Genomic DNA, 19,105 nt, shown 5'->3' with positions numbered 1-19,105 from the left:
TATTGTTAAGCAGCCAATTTTGCAACGAAGTCTTATGTCAATTTTTCGCTACTATTTCGGTACATGTTCTTCTCAATGTATCACATTCAGGAAATGACAGCCATAGTACCTGAACGAATTATCGATATTGTGACAAACACCTACAATGAATAGTTAGTCATATCACACGATAATAGCGATGATAATTGCAATAAAGTATTCACTATACACCAAACAAACACTGCTCCAGCAGCCAGTTCCTATGAAATGTAGCAGCGGTGTGCACAGGTCGTCTTAAACTTCCGTCGCGAAGCCGAGGCGTACAGATTGACATGGTGACTCGAGAATTTTCATCGATTTTCACAATACTATATTTTCTGCACGAGTGAATATGACACTTAGTAAAAATTTTAACTCATGCATTAGGCTACAAAGTTTTAGTTTAAAAAGTATCCTTTTGACTAGAGTATATCATTTAAATGCTTGTACATGCAACCTTGTGCCATCTTTCTCTGTTGTCGTTTACTATCACTGTTTTGTTCACCTATCACGAATGTTAAACGTGTGGTCCGCCGAACGCTCTACAAATATCCATGTAATAGCCAAACTTGTCCAACACTACTGCTACACTTACTTATTGTACGCCGGCCGAAGTGGCCGTGCGGTTAAAGGCGCTGCAGTCTGGAACCGCAAGACCGCTACGGTCGCAGGTTCGAATCCTACCTCGGGCATGGATGTTTGTGATGTCCTTAGGTTAGTTAGGTTTAACTAGTTCTAAGTTCTAGGGGACTAATGACCTCAGCAGTTGAGTCCCATAGTGCTCAGAGCCATTTGAACCATTTGAACTTATTGTACACACTGCTGTTGTTACTGCGGTTTCACCGTTCACCAAAACTCATAGGAGCTGTCTGTGAGACAACTTATAAAATAAGCTCACATACCGGGAGATCGGGCGACTTGGAAGCGCTAGGTACGCCCCTCACGGCTGATTTATTATTGAGGCTGCTTACCTATATTGTCAGTCGATATAACTATCGTCCTAATTTAAAATTTTTAAAATGCTGTCATTTTGTACCTCTTAAAAGTTATGATTCTATGTTAAAGAGTTAGCATAGTAAGACAAGTATTAGAATTAGGAAATGTAACGTTTTTGTTGTCATCTTCAGTCAGAAGATTGGTTTGGTGCAGCTTTCCATGCTACTCTGTAGTGTGCAAGCCTCTTGGTCTGCTTCAACCTACATTCTTCTGAATCTGCTTAATGTATTCACCTCTTGGTCTCCGTCTACGATTTTTATCCCCTTCTCTTTTCTCCAGTACCACATTTGTGATCCCTTAATGTCTCAGAATGTGTCCAAACATTCGAGCCCTTCTTTTAGTCAAATTTTGATACAAATTTCTTGTCCCCCCAAATCTACTCAGTACCTCCTCATTAGTTACGTGATCTACCCATCTTCAGCATTCGTCTATAGCACCACATTTTAAAAGCCTCTATTCTGTTCTTGTGTAAACTGCGTAATGTCCATGTCCGCTTCCATACATGGCTCCGCTCCAGGCAAATACCTTGAGAAAAGACTTAATAACTGTTAAATCTGTATTTGATGTCAACAGATTTCTCTTCTCCAGAAAAACTTTTCTTTTACCGGTCTACAAGCAAACAGACTAGGTGCGCGTGTAAACACAGAGTACCGGTATACATATCTTGAGACGGCGTAACTCATGGTGCGCAAATTACCCGGACTGTGTTCATCCAGTATTTTAGAAAAAATTTCGACTTCCCACTAACGTTGAGAGGGAACAGCTTGTTCCATCTTATTATAATGATCTTGTCGCATTATATTGAACGCTATAGATGTTTGAGATACTTTCATCATTTTTTCCAAATTTAAAAAATGCTATAATTCGAGTGAAGAAATGGACTACCTGTTTATTCAATTCATAATTACACAAATACTCTTCTTTTCCTTAATCCCTCTACGTTCCCTTGGGTTAGTTAATGAAGTGTCGGCAGAAGTGCCAACACCGTGTTGTTTGAGGAAGCCGAAATGCACGCTATAAACTCACGCAGGCTGGCGTGATGTCTGAAACAGGATACGTAATGAATGCTATAAAGAAAAGTACGTAGCTTCTGGAATACTTAACTTTAATCCATAATTGGTGAACATTGGTCTTGTTACTGTACATGCTTCATTAGATACATAGCACAGGAGAAATAGCGCCTTGCTAGGTCGTAGCAATTGAGTTAGCTGAAGGCTATGCTAACTATCGTCTCGGCAAATGAGAGCGTAATTCTCAGTGAACCTTTCCTAGCAACGTCGGCTGTACAACTGGGGGCGAGTGCTAGTAAGTCTCTCTAGACCTGCCGTTTGGCGGCGCTCGGTCTGCAATTACTGACAGTGGCGACACGTGGGTCCGACGTATACTAATGGACCGCGGCCGATTTAAAACTACCACCTAGCAAGTGTGGTGTCTGGCGGTGACACCACAGTTAACTCTGAGTTTGTATTAAGAGTTCGTCTGCTTGCAGTGGCAAGGCAGAGATGTGGTCACTGTGTAGGTTGGTTAGTGCCAATGTAAATTTGGGGTAAAGGCAGCGATGATGCACCTGTTTGCCATGGGTAGTTCAGGGTTGGTGACAGGTGCCCCTCACCTCCATGGTGGAAGAGAATGGCCGGAGAGGGTCGCCATGAATGGGTCACTCTGGGGGGAAGCTGTTGAACTGAGCGGATGGAATCGAGGGCGATCTCCGTCTTTGCTGCCAATTACTTGTGGGATGCGGTGTAATTTATTACATTAATCCGCTCTTTTTCAGAATGGAAGTAGTTAGCATTTCGTTACGACCAGTATTTTTTTTTTTTTTTTGAGAAATTTTGCCTGTAAAAGTTAGAAATTTCTGTTAGGGTTTCTTTTGCAGAGGTGAGCATGGGCGGCTCACGTTATCCATTTGTTGTAATGCAATCAGTTAGTGCCTTCAGCACAGGAGAGCAGCAGTAGTATTAAAAATCGTGTAGTTCCACTTTTAGCAGTAGTTTTTTGCAATTTTAAATTTCTTACTAGTGCCGGCGAAGTGGTGAGCGGTTCTAGGCGCTTCAGATTGGACTCGCGCGACCGCTACGGTTGCAGGTTCAAATCGTACCTCCGACATGGATATGTGTGATGTCCTTAGGTTAGTTAGGTATAAGTAGTTCAAAGTTCTAGGGGACTGATGACTTCAGATGTTAAGTCCCATAGTGCTCAGAGCCATTTCTCACTGGTCTTGCTAAAGTAAAATGGGACCTCATCACTCCTAGTTAGCTTAACATGTGGCCGTAAATGCTGATGAGAAATTTAGACGATGATTCCATGTGAAACCTGCTGGGTTATGCGTGTGTTTTGTGTGAGTTGTTTAAGGCTCTAAACATGTGACGTAATTTTTTCAGCAAATTCATAAATTTTGTGCGCCTGATCTCCTGATTCATGAGTAACCCCCGTTTGCAAGCAGCAACTTAGACGATGCTCCACTCCTAACTAATTGGTATATAATAGGTTGTGCTTGTGAACAATTGTATACACTGAAAGCAAGAATGAACAGTGGGGTGAGTACAAAAAATTAACCGTTGGTATCGATCACTCATGTGGTGTCGAATTGCACCGCCAGCGAGCTACCAGTTCGTTCTTGAAAGTAGTTAAGGTGAGGATGCTTGCGTGAGCTGCAAACTGTTAATTTGCGTGTGCCAAATTTTATAGGATGTTGTATTTTTGAGAAATTGTTTTTTTTGTGTGTACGACAGATGTTTGTGTCTGCTTTGTTCACCCGTTTTCTCGCCAAAAATCTTCACTATAATTGTGACTAAGGGGACGGTGCTGAGAAATAATTGAGTGAGTGACTGTTGAGGAATCGATGGCTCAAATGGCTCTGAGCACTATGGGACTTAACATCTGAGGTCATCAGTCCCCTAGAACTTAGAACTACTTAAACCTAACTAACCTAAGGACAGCACACAACACCCAGTCATCACGTTGAGGAATCGAAATGCTGTTCATTAATTCATAACAATTCGGTCCAAGTAACAACATGGGGTGCGAATTTCAATCGCTGTCCAAGCAGACGGAGTACATACGCAGCAATGTAGATCCGTCTCCTCTCCCTGTGCACAATATTAAAAAGCGAGACCAGATTTATGACAGTATAAGCAACCTCAGTGCGAAAGAGTGTTGAATAGATTTCTAATAATATGGGCACCTTCAGTGCTAAATAAGATAGAATTTATTCGTCTTTGATTTGTTAATTGCAATTGTGAGATCGATTAAGTAGCGAGTAAAAGAGATGGTTATAATACTTGTAAAATTTGTGGGTCATATGAATTTAATTTCATGGATTCAGTGACTGATCATAACACCCCCATTCCATGTAGAGAACAATGTTATTAATGAAGTCATTACAATCTGGCAGGAATGAAAATTAATAAAAACAGAGAATATAGATCATGTTAGAGCGTGGAAATTAATTACTTGCCCACTTCGTTACATAAGCCCTCCCCCGCGTTATACGTTCGAAATATTAATACAATAATCCCCTACTCAATCCGATACTAACTTCGGGCCGGTCCCCTTTCAATGAATCCATCTGAGTATTGAACGAAGCGGGTAAGGAGCGTGTATTTGAGATGCCTTGGCACACACGCAACTGGCGCCTTCTAACATAGACTGAGAGAAGGACAAGAAAAATATCAGCGGAGAAGGTAACCGTTCAACGTGACACATGATTTCTTTGCTTTAAGCAGAATATTCGTGCTGAAACTTCCCCCCCCCCCCCTCTCCTCGCGCCGCCAAAATGATGAAAACGATGTTTAAGCCTTAGAGCATCAGCTTCAGGCATAACGTTTTATTCTATTATTACTTTTGGGCTACCTCTACTCGCAACACATTTTGCAGACAGCATCCGCATATACCACTCAGTATACTTGCAAAATTACGTTACCTCCTCAACACAAAGTTGAGGAGGTATTACGCCATAAACATTGAAATGTGTGAGAAACTAGCTTTTGCTTAAAATGGAGCCCATATTACGCAGCCTACACTCATCCAAAGCACTTCGCGGCTTCCAACTAACTTTAATTGTAATTTCACTCCTTTTATAAACATATTTTAGCTTGTACACTTAACATTAAATATTTTAACACTTTAACTCACTTGTGAGGTAATCATCTGAAGCTGTATTGCACATGGTACCTCGAGTCTTTAAAGAATAGGGCGCGGGAGGCTTACTCCTTATTAAGAAATGTTCTTAAATACAGGAGCTAGCCCTGTGGTGCACAGTCCTGCTGATGAGTGAAATTTTCCTCATCTTGTCGGAATTGTGTAGTAGCCGCATCAGGGAGACCCCTGGCGGTCACTGCATAAACAGGCTTCTTACAATTGGTGTCGAAGTTAGGTTTTAGTGTCGCTGAGTAGTTTAAAATTTACCTGCAGTTTCTGTCTCCATTCGTGGAGAATTTCTGTTAAGTCAGATTAATATTTTCGAGACACAGTGCACACAGAGTGATGAGGTTAGAAACTTTCAGGAATAATGGAGAAGGATGAATGCATCAATTTCATGTACGGGAGCTTGGTCCGGAAACGACCGAGTCGAAAGATATAATCAAAAATCGTTCTGATACCTCTGACAGTGGAATATATGTACCGGTGTTATTGTTGCTAAGACTGTATAAGGGTAGGCTGTCACATCGAGCACTTATGTGTAGCGGTTGGGATAAAAGCTCAACTAAGCCAATGCAGATGGCGTAATGTGTACTGACGTGAGCATTGGAGGCTTCAAACGTCAATTTTCTTGTAGACTGCAGGCTGTGTTTACAGGTTGACTTACTAGCGTCGATCAGCCCTGAGCAAAGGGACCTGTACCCTCTAACGGAACTTGAAGATATGATTTTCGTGTATGTGCAAGCAAATGGAAGCAGCAGCGAAAAGAAATGGCAGTACAGGACCAAATATCTGAGTAGAAGACATCCGGTTTTTACCATGTTTCCGAGACTGTTCCAACGATTAAATGAAACAGGGCAATTGATAACACAGTATTAATTAGGAGGAGAGGAACTACACGGATTCTTGATTTAGAAGATACAGTGCTTTCTCGAGTGGACGAGGCACCTGCAGTCAATATTCGAGAATTGTGTGGTGAGTATTACGGCAAAGCAGCTACGCTCCCACCATCCAAATAAAGTTCAAGCGTTGACGGCTGCTGAATTCGGACCTCTGGTGAAGTTCAGGCATTGTTCCTTATACTGATCCTCACTTTCCTGTGTATGTATTTTTCACACATGAAGCCTGTTTCACCAGATAAGGAATGCTAAATAGTCGCAGTAGTTACGTTGTGGGCCGAGGAGAATCCTCACTCTACAGTTGTGAAGAGCAATTAACACAGGTTATCAGTCAACGTGTGGACAGACATAATTAGTGATGACATACTGTGTCCATTTCCCCGCTTAAGTGCACCAGTATGCAGTGTTTATCAGAGGCATACTATATGGATTCCTGGACCATACGCCACTTGTTATTCGACAACGGATGTGGTCCCAACACGATGGAGTCCCATCTCACATTGCAATGAGGATTCGTGAACACCTTGGTCAGACATTCTCTGCAAAGCGGATAGACAAAGGAGGTCCTGTTTCGTGGCCAGCACATTCACCTCACTGCAACTCAGCCGATGTCTTCTTGTGAGTCCATGTGAAAAGTCCTCTGTACGAGATACCGGCTGCGGCTGAAGAGGATCTCTCGTCAAGAATTCTCGCCGTCTGCGACACTGTTCAGATGACAACGGGGATGTTAGAACGGGTACAACAAACCTTTGTGCGACGATGTCGTAACTGAACTGTCGCTGAGGGACGGTGTTTTGAACAACTGTTGTAAATGTAGCAACTTGTGAACCTTGTGTGGGGTAAATGGAATTCGTTATTACTGTACCGCTGACTTAGGATTTTCGGTGTTCTCTGACGTCAATTTACGAGCGTCGTTACCTGTCCATCATCAGTTGAAATTAGCTGAGGTTACTGGAATGTATTCAGAGGGACTTCTGTACGTTAAGATGAGGATTCGGAAGTTGGGGCCCTGTGTTTGAGGGCTGCGCGAGGGTAAGGGGGAACTTAAGTCGATTTTCTCTCGGTAGTTACCGGAGTATGGTGCCTTACTTCAAATTGGTACATTTGTTCTTCTCCGTCATCCGTGAAAGTCTGTAACATCACCAGGGAATCATCCCTTTTCCTCTGTCGTAAGTTATGCGTAGGCGTTTTGTATTTATTTTGCTCTTGTAATTAATATGCCTGGATTAACAACTAATTTTCTATTCGCTACTGGAACTTTATCGCACGCATTGTCCCTCTATAGCAGCTTTTCAAACTGCACGAGAGCCAAAGAGAACCTATGCATTTGCTAACCTATCGGCAACTCAGCAGAACGAAAATGCCAACTCACACGCAAAATGTACATTCCGCGGGGTCACATACGTGTGCCAAAGGCTAATAATGCAGTGTTTCTGTTTTAAAAGGCTGTCAGGAAAAAAAGGAATAGAAACAATAATGCGCTATATAAACAGTTGCGGCTTTTTTTCACTTTGGGTTTATTATTACGCTCATGTTGTTTTTTGTGTCGACGTCCAATCCCTGTGAAAATACACAAATGTGTAATTTTCTATAAGTTGCTAATAGCAGAGCGAGCGCTGTGGACGAGCGGTCGGCATAGGTAACAGAATTTGCAATAGACGCTTAAATTTTTTACTGATTCAAAATAAATATACCGCTATATGCAGCTTTATCGCACGCTGCTGGCACGGAACAAACGGGATGCACTTCTATCCTTTTTCTGTGCTTCGAGACTAATTTTCAGTGGTGGAAATACTTTTGGAAAATCCGCTGTAATAGGCTACGATCAGTAGATCTGAACTATCTGTGAGCTAGCTGCTAATACGCAGTACGCTGTGTATATGAACGCATTGCTCCGTATAGGAAAATATAAAATTTGTTGGAAATCAATTAAAATATAATGTCATTTCTGATGGTGGGACGAGAGGGAACGGTGAGGTAAAACTTGCGACTAGTTAGTAAGGTTTTCGTTCTTCATATGTGATCTTTATTACAGGACGGAGTATGAGGGTTGTGTTTCAAGTCAAACTGTGTAGCATAGATTAACATACGGACGCGTACTGACTGTGGCATTAGGTTCGTATTGTTGGCGACTGAGAGTGAAGAAAGGAAGAAGTTATCTCTCGTCGACATAGATGAAACATTACATGTACTGAAGAAGAATGGGGTGGAAATCTGAAACAGCTGATTCAAAATGACCATCCAGCCATTTGCCTGATGAGATTTGAGGAAACCACTTACTGTCAAACTACCATCTTCACTCAAACCTCAGTTCGTAAGCTCATCAGTGAACCTCCTCAATACATTCCTCTGAGTGCAGTGTAGTTCCTTCTTCTTCTCTTTCTATTACTAACTTAGCAGAGTCTTCTCTGATGTTATCTGCAGCCGTGTTAGTCTTGCACTTTTTCTATACGTGCCAACTCTTCATTTACAGTTTCTTCTTCTCGTAGTATTACATGTTCACACCAAGTTAATGGTTTTTGTGTCCTGTGCTCTACTCACTTCCTCAAGCTCTCTATTTTTGATTCGTTTCCGCTTATCTTCCACTCTAATATGTCCATGTATCTGCCTGCCGACTTGATAATGTAATGTCATACGCTTCCTCAGAGGTGGGTTTGCTTACCTACTTGTGCAGTAAAATAACAATGGCCATAGTAAGGAGATTAAGAAATGCACACGCACAGAAGCAAGAAAAAAGTTTTTCTGAGAGTATATCCCTCATGAGGAACAGAAACGACAGCGATAGTACACCGGGAAAGGATATATATATTGGGAAAAATTGAGATCTGCTCAGCTCTTTCAGCGTTCAGCATTTAATTAATTATTTAGGCTCACTGCCCCCCTCTCCACTCCCAAATAAGTTGGGAAAATTTAATTATTAAAAAAGGAATTAATCACTGATTTGATCCACTTTGATTATATATCCCTAATTGCTTTCAACAGCTAATCAACGAAAATTAGTTCCTTCATGAAGTTATATTGTTATCAAGTGAAAGGTAATAGGAAGAAAAACCTCGACACACTATCCTAAATTATCACTGAGAAACATGAAAAGGTTTCGACTCCAGTCACAGTAAGAAGCAATTTCAAACACTGTATAAGATGATGAATTAGCTGAAAGTTACTGTTACCTCTACTTACCTATTGGTATCATTCTAACGAACAGTATGTTGGATATGTATATAATTCATGCAAAATGCGGTAAGGATAGGATAAACTCACACGCACCCTAAGCTCACACTAAAGACCACGAGGTTCGTGCCTCCCAATACATTAACCTCGCAGTAAAATAAAATGGCACCTATTACACACACACCAAGCATGTCTGCTCGCAATACAATCACGCGAGTGCGAGATTTAATAAAATGAAACGCTCGCTAACTTTCTGAGTGTTCATAAGATGAATTAATTGATAAATGCTCCAAATGCATTGCTAAAGAAAGTAGCAAACGGTAATTATGATGAACAGAGTGCGCAACGGACTCGCCTGTGCTCGTGGCCTATATGAGTGAAGCAAGTACTGGAAAATCAAACTCAATAAAACCACACGAAAACATTTGATGGCACTGAATATTTACTATCACACTAGCTCACATAGAACCGGATAGTACTGATAGCACACACAAAGAATTGAAGACTACAAGTGGTGCCATGCAAAATGAAGTTACTCATAAAACTGAAACGGAAATGGATTTACGATAAGAAACTAAAACTACATTTTCACACGAGTACATTCACCCGCACATTCTCACTTAATGGGTGTATCAAAAGCTTGGCATATCGCGGTGGAAAACGTTTCCACACCACAAGCTCTCGTAAGACAAGGTAAGTCAGGAAAACTTAGTTACGCCTGAATAAACCATTAAATATATTTCTGAAACTACCACTAGCTCTCACTCTAAGACGGAATCCCTAGTCTTGCTCTTAATAGGATGCAGGCTCACCAACCACTATCAGCCAAATGTTTTATGATGCTCCCCGAACGAATCTGCCGGTAGGTGGAGCAGACCACTGGGATCACTGTCGCCACGAACCTAAGGGCAGTCTGAAGACCAATTAGGGAGCATACACCTCTTTGCTTTACATGAACCCACTAAGTTTGCCACCCTGTTTCTACAGTAGACAGTGAAGTGCCACGCTACTAACTACTACTGAAATACTAAATAGACCTGCACATTCAAATACTCTTTCACCAAAACGGTAAGGAAAGAACGGAAATGTGAAAGCACAAAATACGAATAACGTATACAGTATCGAGAGCTTGCATGGAATTTAAATTTGCCTATATGAGTACGTTACAGAGATACAGAACACAGTTTGTCTACATCGTTCAGTTAATTTATCATTAGATAAGCATGTCCAATGGCTCAGTTTTCTCACTGGTTGGGCCACGAAACGCACCGATAATTCGAGCTGCCAACATTATTTAAAAATAACATTTAATCCGAGAAAAACTACATGACAGGTTTGCGACGGAGACGTTACACAGTTCAGACGAGAAGAATTCTGGCCAGTCAGAAAAATGCCTAAAACAGATAGTTATATGCCATTTAACTAACGAAGGCATACTGAATCGTAAAGGAAAGAAACAAAATTTATACCACAACTTATCTAAAAGAAATGGTCCACTGATAAGAGATATCCTGAGGCGTCAAGAAGTAATCGTGGCGGTAAATAGGGAAGTCTGGGCGAGGGGGGGGGGGGGGGGGGGGGGGGGAACAGTTATTGAGGGAGACCACGGTTGCACTACAGTAAACAGATAAAGATGAACGTAGACTGAAATGACTAAACGGAGATGAAGAGTTTTGCAAGAGACTGCGCATGAGTTGACGAAACTTGATGTCTTTAATGTCTCATGCGCACTAGGCTTCCCAGCGACCAGAACACTCCCAACACATTCAATACATTCAATTAAAATTTATGTTTGAGCAACAGATTAAAAATGGAAGAGGTTTTCTTAATTCAATAATGGGTGCTACTTTTGTAAAATTAATTAATATCAGGTGAAGGAATATCCAACTACTGTTTTGATAATAGAAAAGTTCTGATTAATTACCCATTTTGTTTGTCATAGTTCTAGCACACATAGAACACATAGAAATTATACGTACAGGAACCTTACATTCAAATAGCATAACTACAGATAAAAGATTATTAAAGTTACCTGAAACAGATTTTGGAACACTTATGAGTGGGTCCAGAGGGATAAGAGAAAAAGAGCGAAATCATTGCATAAAGTCGGCACCCTCAAATCTACTTGCACTATAGCGCAGAAATAATTGCATCGACCATGCTTTGAACGCAGTACAGGCATCCAAAACGGGGTCAATAGCATGCTATTGGCTCTGTAATGAGCAATCACTTCCTCGCACGAACGTTACGCAGTTCCGCCGTAACAAAATAGCAAAATCACACTGTACATTAAATCGCTTGCAAATTCGCGCAAGTTATCTCCATGGCCATGGTAGGAATTTTGAAAATGTTTTTCTGCGAGAATGCTCCACGTGTTCCGGATTCACAAAGGTAGCCAAGGAAATTCATGAAATAGAACATGAATGGAATGCCAAGAAGTTAGTCAATGCAAGGACATTTGATCTTAAAAGCAAAAAGTGGTGACGGTGCTTGAAAGGAGACATGAGTGACTGTGAACCACTGTTTACCACTATGTGACTGCAGCCAACAAAGAAACCGTGCTTAATGTCGAAATTACTCGAACAAAATTTACTGGAGAGGATAGCACTCTCAAAAAGAATAATTTTGACTGTTTGGAAAGCTGAATTAAAGGTATTGGACTAACCAGAAACTTAGAACAACCACATCTCACAGAAGAGCAAAGAAAAATGTAGTACTGGACAAAAGTATAACACGCAAATTAGTCTAAACTGAGGTACAAACACTGCTGCGATGAAAATCCTTGAATGTGATCATCATCAACCCCGTAGTAAAAAAAAGTTTTACAACTCCACCGAATCAAGTGGAAATGAATACACCAAGACAAATTCAGGACATGAGGTAAAATTAACAATGCGCAGTTAATCAATTGAAAGACCATCGTAAAAGCTCTAAACATCAACCGATCTGACGGAAACAACAATGTCACAACTACGGTTCACATTAACAGTCGGAGCGAAGCAACAATTTACCTGCCTAAGTGTGGACTCTACCAGTCCAACATACATATTCCAAAGTGAAGATCTGTTACTGTCCTCACGACACACCTGTACAAGAAAAGTGCCTGAACTTGCAACGGCCATGCGGGCATCTGGTTTGATGCCATCCTACGTGCATCACAGGAGACCGCTATCACGATTCCCTCTGGGCAGACAGACTCGAAATTACAGACCATAGATAAAAACTAGTTGCTATTAGCGCTATACGGCGGGACTTTAAGATTGCTGAAACTTTGCTTGGAAAAGAGATGCACCTAATTACCCAGAAACGGACGAGATATAAGGAATGCTTCTATGTCTCAGTACAGTTATTTCTTTTACTCATTCATATTCTTGCACACATCTGTAATCAAAGTAAGAACAATTAATAGAAAATTAGAAACTAACGGATGTATTTCAAGTTTTAGACAGAGTAGCGGGGAGAGCTGCATCAAAGCAGCCTTATAACTGAAGACGACAACGGCAACAAAAGAACGTGCTTCTACTCCATTTCCTTGACCATGGCTGAAGTCCGTTTGAAAACACTCGTTGGATTATATACTTTCGGTTTTAGTTTCCCTTGAAAGTCCTGTTCGTAAAAGCATACCCACAGTCCTATTTCCGTATCCATTATGAGGCCCAATTTTGCATTACCCATATTTGACATTGTGTTGATACCCCTTTACTGTTCTGACGAGAAGTCTTGTTCTTCCTGCCAGCGCGCTTCACTAAATTCCACTATACCTAACTTCAAACTATGCATTCTCCTTCAAAATTCTCTAGCCTACCTACGCGATTAAGGAATCTAAAACTGCATGCTCCATCCTACTGGATACCAGCTTTCTTTTTCTTGATGAAGACATCATTGGAGGACCAATTTACCTTTGGAGTATTTTATATAAGAGGATACCGTCATCATTAAGTCACATGACCTCTGAAAAGAAAAACGGCCGTAGTTACCCCTTGCCTTCAACCTTTCACAGCAAAGGAAGGCAGGGCGTTGTTGGCTAATTTTACAGGACCAGATCATAATTAATAAAATGTTCCGGACTGTTATACCTAGGTCTAATGGATTTCCCCATCAGCGGAGGTCACTTTCAAGGGGGATCGTTGCTTCTTTTGAGTGTCCGATTCACACCCTAGCTCGCTACTGACTGCAGCAAGATTCCGTGATTCTGCGTAGTGGGGTGACTTCACATGTTTTGAATAACCGAGCGCAACTGGCCGTTGTCGGCAAATGTTGCTATCAGCCCATGGAAGACCACTGGGCCGGCCAGAGTGGCCGACGAGCGGTTATAGGCGCTTCAGTTTGGAACCGCGAGACCGCTACGGTCGCAGGTTCGAATCCTGCCTCGGGCATGGATGTGTGTGATGTCCTTAGGTTAGTTAGGTTTAATTAGTTCTAGGCGACTGATGACCGGAGAAGTTAAGTCGCATAATGCTCAGAGCCATTTGAACCATAAAATCGTTGGCGGACAGAGCAAGGAATATCTGCGAACCAGAGCTGATGGACGCAGAGTTAAAACATCTCATCAGTGAATTGGTCAAGAGTGATTAGCAGGAGTCATAGAGGTGCGCAGGCGGGTGTGGAATTGATAGTTTTGGTGCCTTTCAACAAGGACGTTACCGATCGCATCTATGTAATCTACAAACCCCTGCGGAAGACGCAAGATCACCTGAAATTGGCCAATAATGCTCGTCAGCTGCTGGTAAAAGCAATAATTTGTAGGATTCTGTGTAGCTGCGGAGAAGTGTACGATGGTGCTACAAAAACTATCGGCCACAAAACGACTATAAAGGTACAAGGGCAAGCGCAGAAGGGAGGAGACTGACAGATCAGCTGTAATGGGAACTTTCTTGCAGCCATGAGACCACCACAAATTTTGATAGGACTCTAGTAATAGCAGCCACCAACGGATACCAATAAAGATTATACAGGGAGGCTATAGAGATTTTAAAACACCGCAGGAATTTGAATAGGAAGGAGGAGGGCGAGAAAGTGAATGACTTCCGGATTGAGGTTCTGAAGGAAGTTTGCACCAGTCTTCTACCATGGAGCAGCGGACAGCTCCCCACTGCGCGGAAGTACGCGTACACTGAAGTTTCCTGCAGTCAGTATTGAGCCAGGGCGTGAATTGGACACTCAGAAAGCTATGATTCTCCTCAAAGATGTACTCCACAGGTGGGGTGGAAATGTTGGCTTCAGATGTGAAATCCATTCGACCATGGCATAAGGCCCCGAACATTTTATTAACTGTGACATTTCCGCCTACGAAAGTCTCAGTTTTACAAATAAGACCAGAATAGCCGGTCTCGCGAATAGTTGCCACTACAACTAGTGAAAAGACTGCTTCCCCCTTCAGGGATCATGTGTTTGGCCTCTGCACAGAGAGTGGTTGCCTCTACGGTACGGTTGCTTGTGTCGCTGCGGTGCGCAAGCCACCCCATGCCGTTTAGGTCCATCGTTCAGTTTACCAACTGACCAACGTCACCCGTTGCTTGTTTCCTGGTATAGACTGCGAGTGCAGTGTCTCGAGTACTGCACCGACTCGTACCTTACGACAAGAGAGATGACAGAGTGAAGTGAACTGTGAATGCACGCCCCCAGAACTGTTTATGAACGAAAGGGAGAGACCAGTCTACCACTACCATCAGAAGCGTTAAGCCTGTTAACTTCATGAGGAACAGCAGACAGATTCTGGCGATAGCTCGTGTCACAATGCAGGTGGTGAATCATCGCTACAAACTCCTACTTCCTGAAACGATCAAAAATAAAATATTGTAAAACAAATGAAATAGGTACGTAGCATTCTAAAATTATCGTATGCTAGTACTTCTTAAATTCTATTCGTCAGCTAGAAAATAATACACGCATGGGAGGAAATGACAACAGAGTACAATTAGTGCGCCAAAATTCGTCTGAACACACCGTGACAATAGTCGGTAATCGGCTTCTAAGGCCCATGCGATTTGTTTGTCTTCCTTCAGCTGGTCGTAATAGATTGCAGATGCCATATACTCATGTCGGCGGCGATATTGCTTGCCGTATGATTCTGTGTGTGTGACGTGACGTCTGTTCAACACATAATTGTGGTCGTAGATTATGGAGGAAACGTCGCCTCAACGCGATATTCAGTATCCACCCTGGACACTGTTTATCTCGGAAACCCTAATACTGACGTAATATCACATCCAATGTGATCTATGTATCGCGCACAGATTATCATCCCACGGTCAGAGTAGATTAACTAGCTACGTGCTGTCGTGATTACCACTCACTCACCTGCCTGTAAGCAATTTGCTCGCGACATGTTCATCTGTTACTGGCATTGGAGTTTCACCTCCCAATAGTACGGTATGTCGTAAACATAAGTACAAGCCCTACACAATAAGCCCGCACAAATGTTCCATTAAATGAATTCATGGAAGCTGGGTTTCAAGCACAACAAAGGAGACAAAAAACTGAATCATGGAGACTAATAAAACTAAAGAGCGACGAATGTAACATGAGCGTGCTGTCTGAGCGACTTGTGTAGTATGAAAATAACGAGTATCATAAAGACTGCAGTCAGTAACATCAGAAGAATGTAAAACGTCTGAAAAAGACCTTCAGTATGAACAGAACGTTGAAAAAAATGGTTTATCATCGGTACCTTCATGTAGCGACACAGACGTGGACAGAATAGCAGTTTTAGTACGGAAAAATTCGCTTACAAAACTACTACCACCTCACAATGAAGCGGAAAACAATGAGAAAGCAGAGTTGCCTGCCCATATTGTCAACATAATAGCTGCTTTGTGGGAAAAGCGACATAAATCTTTGTGTGCATATTAGTTATTGCCTTATGCCCCGATCAGAAATAAAACAACCTAATGATACCCGCTTCGATAAGTAAAATTTTAGTTTTCGCTAAGTAAATCACTTTTTAATGATAATTGGAATAAATAAATTTTAAAAAATTTAAAATTTGAAACTTAAGCATTTTGTATCTTTTTCCATATATATATATCGCCGTTTAACAATCAGAGCAGTGTCTGAGTTAACAGGAGTTGACAAGGAAAGTGTCGAACAAGTTTACCGATTTTTTCAATGTTTGCATCAGTTTTTGCTGACAATGGTCTGCCAGTGCGAGTGTCATCACTGGTGTCTTCGCGGCCATCTTCAAATCGTTTAAACCACTCAAACACTTGTGTTCGCGATAAACAATCATCGCCGTACACTTGTTGTAACATTACAAACGTTTCACTTGCAGATTTTCCTAGTTTGAAACAAAATTTGATGTTAACACGCTGTTCTTTCTGTACACTCAACATTTTCCGACGCACAGACAAAACGTCAACTACTTAAAACAGACGCCACGGGCAGACTGAGTGCAGGAGGCAGATGAAACTCGAGCAGTAGGCGGAGCGAGAGTCACGTGACAGGCCACGCGACTTTCAGCCTTATTGCATTCGTTTTATTGTTTCACCAGTACTAGTCCGGTTTTTTTCTAGCCACACCTCGGCGTTCAGAAAGTAAGCTCCGATCGGTCGCGAAATGGAAACGACTATGAAAATCCGATAAAGCTTTGCACAGATGTGTTGGGTAGTGTCTCTAGTATAACCCCAGTTAGCATCACGTCGCTCTTCTCATTTCTGAGCTCGCAGTGAGTGCGTAAAGATGTCTAGAAAATAGCGTCTGCCGCCAAGTACGAGGGCCTGGTGAGAAATTTCGCCTGAAGCTATGCAGCTAACATTACATAACTGTCGTGCTGTTTCTTCTTCAAGACAATTCTCAGCCGCATTCTGCAGGGGCAATGAAGATGCTCCTGCATCGTTTTCAAATGGAAATGTGAGATTACCCACAATACAGTCCGCAATTGTCTCCCCCTGAGTTTCATCTCTGGTCACATGAACCGCTGTCTTTGAAGACAACATTTTGACACAGACAACGAGGTGTAGGCCAGCGTGGAGAATTGGCGGAAAGCACTGGCGGCTGCCTTCTATGATGAGGCTATTGAAAAGTTGGTACAACGCTATGACAAAAGTCTAAGTCAGAACGGCGACTACGTAGAGAAGTAGCTGAAAGGTGTAGCTAATTGTTACAAGTAAAACATTTCTGATGTTCACTGTGGTTTCAATTTGGCAATCAATCGGAGCTTACTTTCTGAACAGGCCTCGTATATATATATATATATATATATATATATATATATATATATATATATATATATATATATATTAAGCTTTCATCGTAAGCCTCTGTCGGTGAATAGGTCGTAATGAAAGTGCTGAACGAATATCTTTTTCACCCTTCAGACATCTGAGAACAACTAATTTGCCTAAATCTGCTTTCGTAACGGCATAGGAAGCAGCATGTGTTATCCGTCAGTGCCCTTGGTGAATTTGCTAAATGCGGTGTCGGATTCTGCGGCAGGCGCCCTCGCCGTACTTGCAGACTTATGGCGTAAGGAAATAGTTAAAAATGTATATAGTGCCAGAACTGGAAAAAGCAACATGTTCTTGTAGGCACAGTTGGGGACGTGCTGCAACACCTATTAGTGCTCTTGTACGTGAATATTTATTACCAATTGTGTTTAAGCAGACAGCTTTCTTTGCTAGAGAAGGTTACGAAAACTGAACTTCTTGAACTCAAAAACCGCTTAATCTAGAGTTACTTCGTGGTTAACACCATAGACGTTCCACTCATTAGCACCTGGTAATAAGTCAGTGCGGTACGGTGACCCCCAGATCTGCGCATCATAAGAGGCTCAGGTAAGGAGTGTCCAGGCTGGCAGAGCCTGCCAATGGGCTATGGACACTGCAAACCAGGATCGCCGTATAGTGCACCGGGCACAACGGTACGCCACGAACATCCAGCGTCCTCTTGAGTTACCTCTCATGCGAAAGTATCCTGCTGCTGTTTTTCAACAGGACAACGCTCGTCTACACATGGCACACGTCTTTAGGAACTGTGTGCCTGATACTGAGGTTACTCCTGTGGCCAGCAAATTTCCCAAATCTGTCCTCGACTGAAGATGGTTCAAATGGTTCAAATGGCTCTGAGCACTATGAGACAACTTCTGAGGTCATTAGTCCCCTGGAACTTAAACCTACTTAAACCTAAATAACCTAAGGACATTACACACGTCTATGCCCGAGGCAGGATTCGAACCTGCGACCGTAGTGGTCGCGCGGTTCCAGACTGTAGCGCCTAGAACCGCTCGGCCAGCCTTGCCGGCTCGACTGAAGATATGTGGAGGCAGCTCGTGAGTCAATTTCGTCCCACCACCAGTATCCAGCACGTAAAACACAAGTTGTGGGGCAGACTGCCTCTGGAGAGGATACAAAGGCTTCATGACACCATTCACAGACGATTCAGCGCATTCATCCAGGATAGAGTGAGTGCGATGTTACACTGATAAATAGGCTAATACCACCAATTTTTTAAAAAAATTTATTCAGTTCTCTAATGATTCAAATAATGTGTTTCTCTGGCAGTGTAATTAACACTTTACTTTGTGAATATCGATGAGCGATTATATTAAACAACACTAGTTGGAGTATACAACCCTAGTTCTCACTGAAAATACAAGTGCCAGCTAGATATATATTATGGTACCCACAATTTGGTCTCTCATACTAAACTGGTATCCGAACCTCAGTAACGCACTTAGCAATTTAGGTTTCCAAAATCGAGACACACCCATCAGAAAAGTTTCTACCAAATTTCACAGACGTCCGTCTGCTGTAAATGGGCAGTGAGACACGCTATAATGGCTCGGTTTATAAGAACATTGAGCATCAAAGACAGTGCTCCAAATTCGGTTTTCGATCTACTCTTTAGCTCTGCGTTTTTAGGATGTAGCAAAACCGAGCACACTC

This window comes from Schistocerca nitens, chromosome 7, assembly GCF_023898315.1.
Source record: "Schistocerca nitens isolate TAMUIC-IGC-003100 chromosome 7, iqSchNite1.1, whole genome shotgun sequence".
NCBI lineage: Eukaryota > Metazoa > Arthropoda > Insecta > Orthoptera > Acrididae > Schistocerca > Schistocerca nitens.
Note: the sequence above shows the minus strand (reverse complement) of the source record.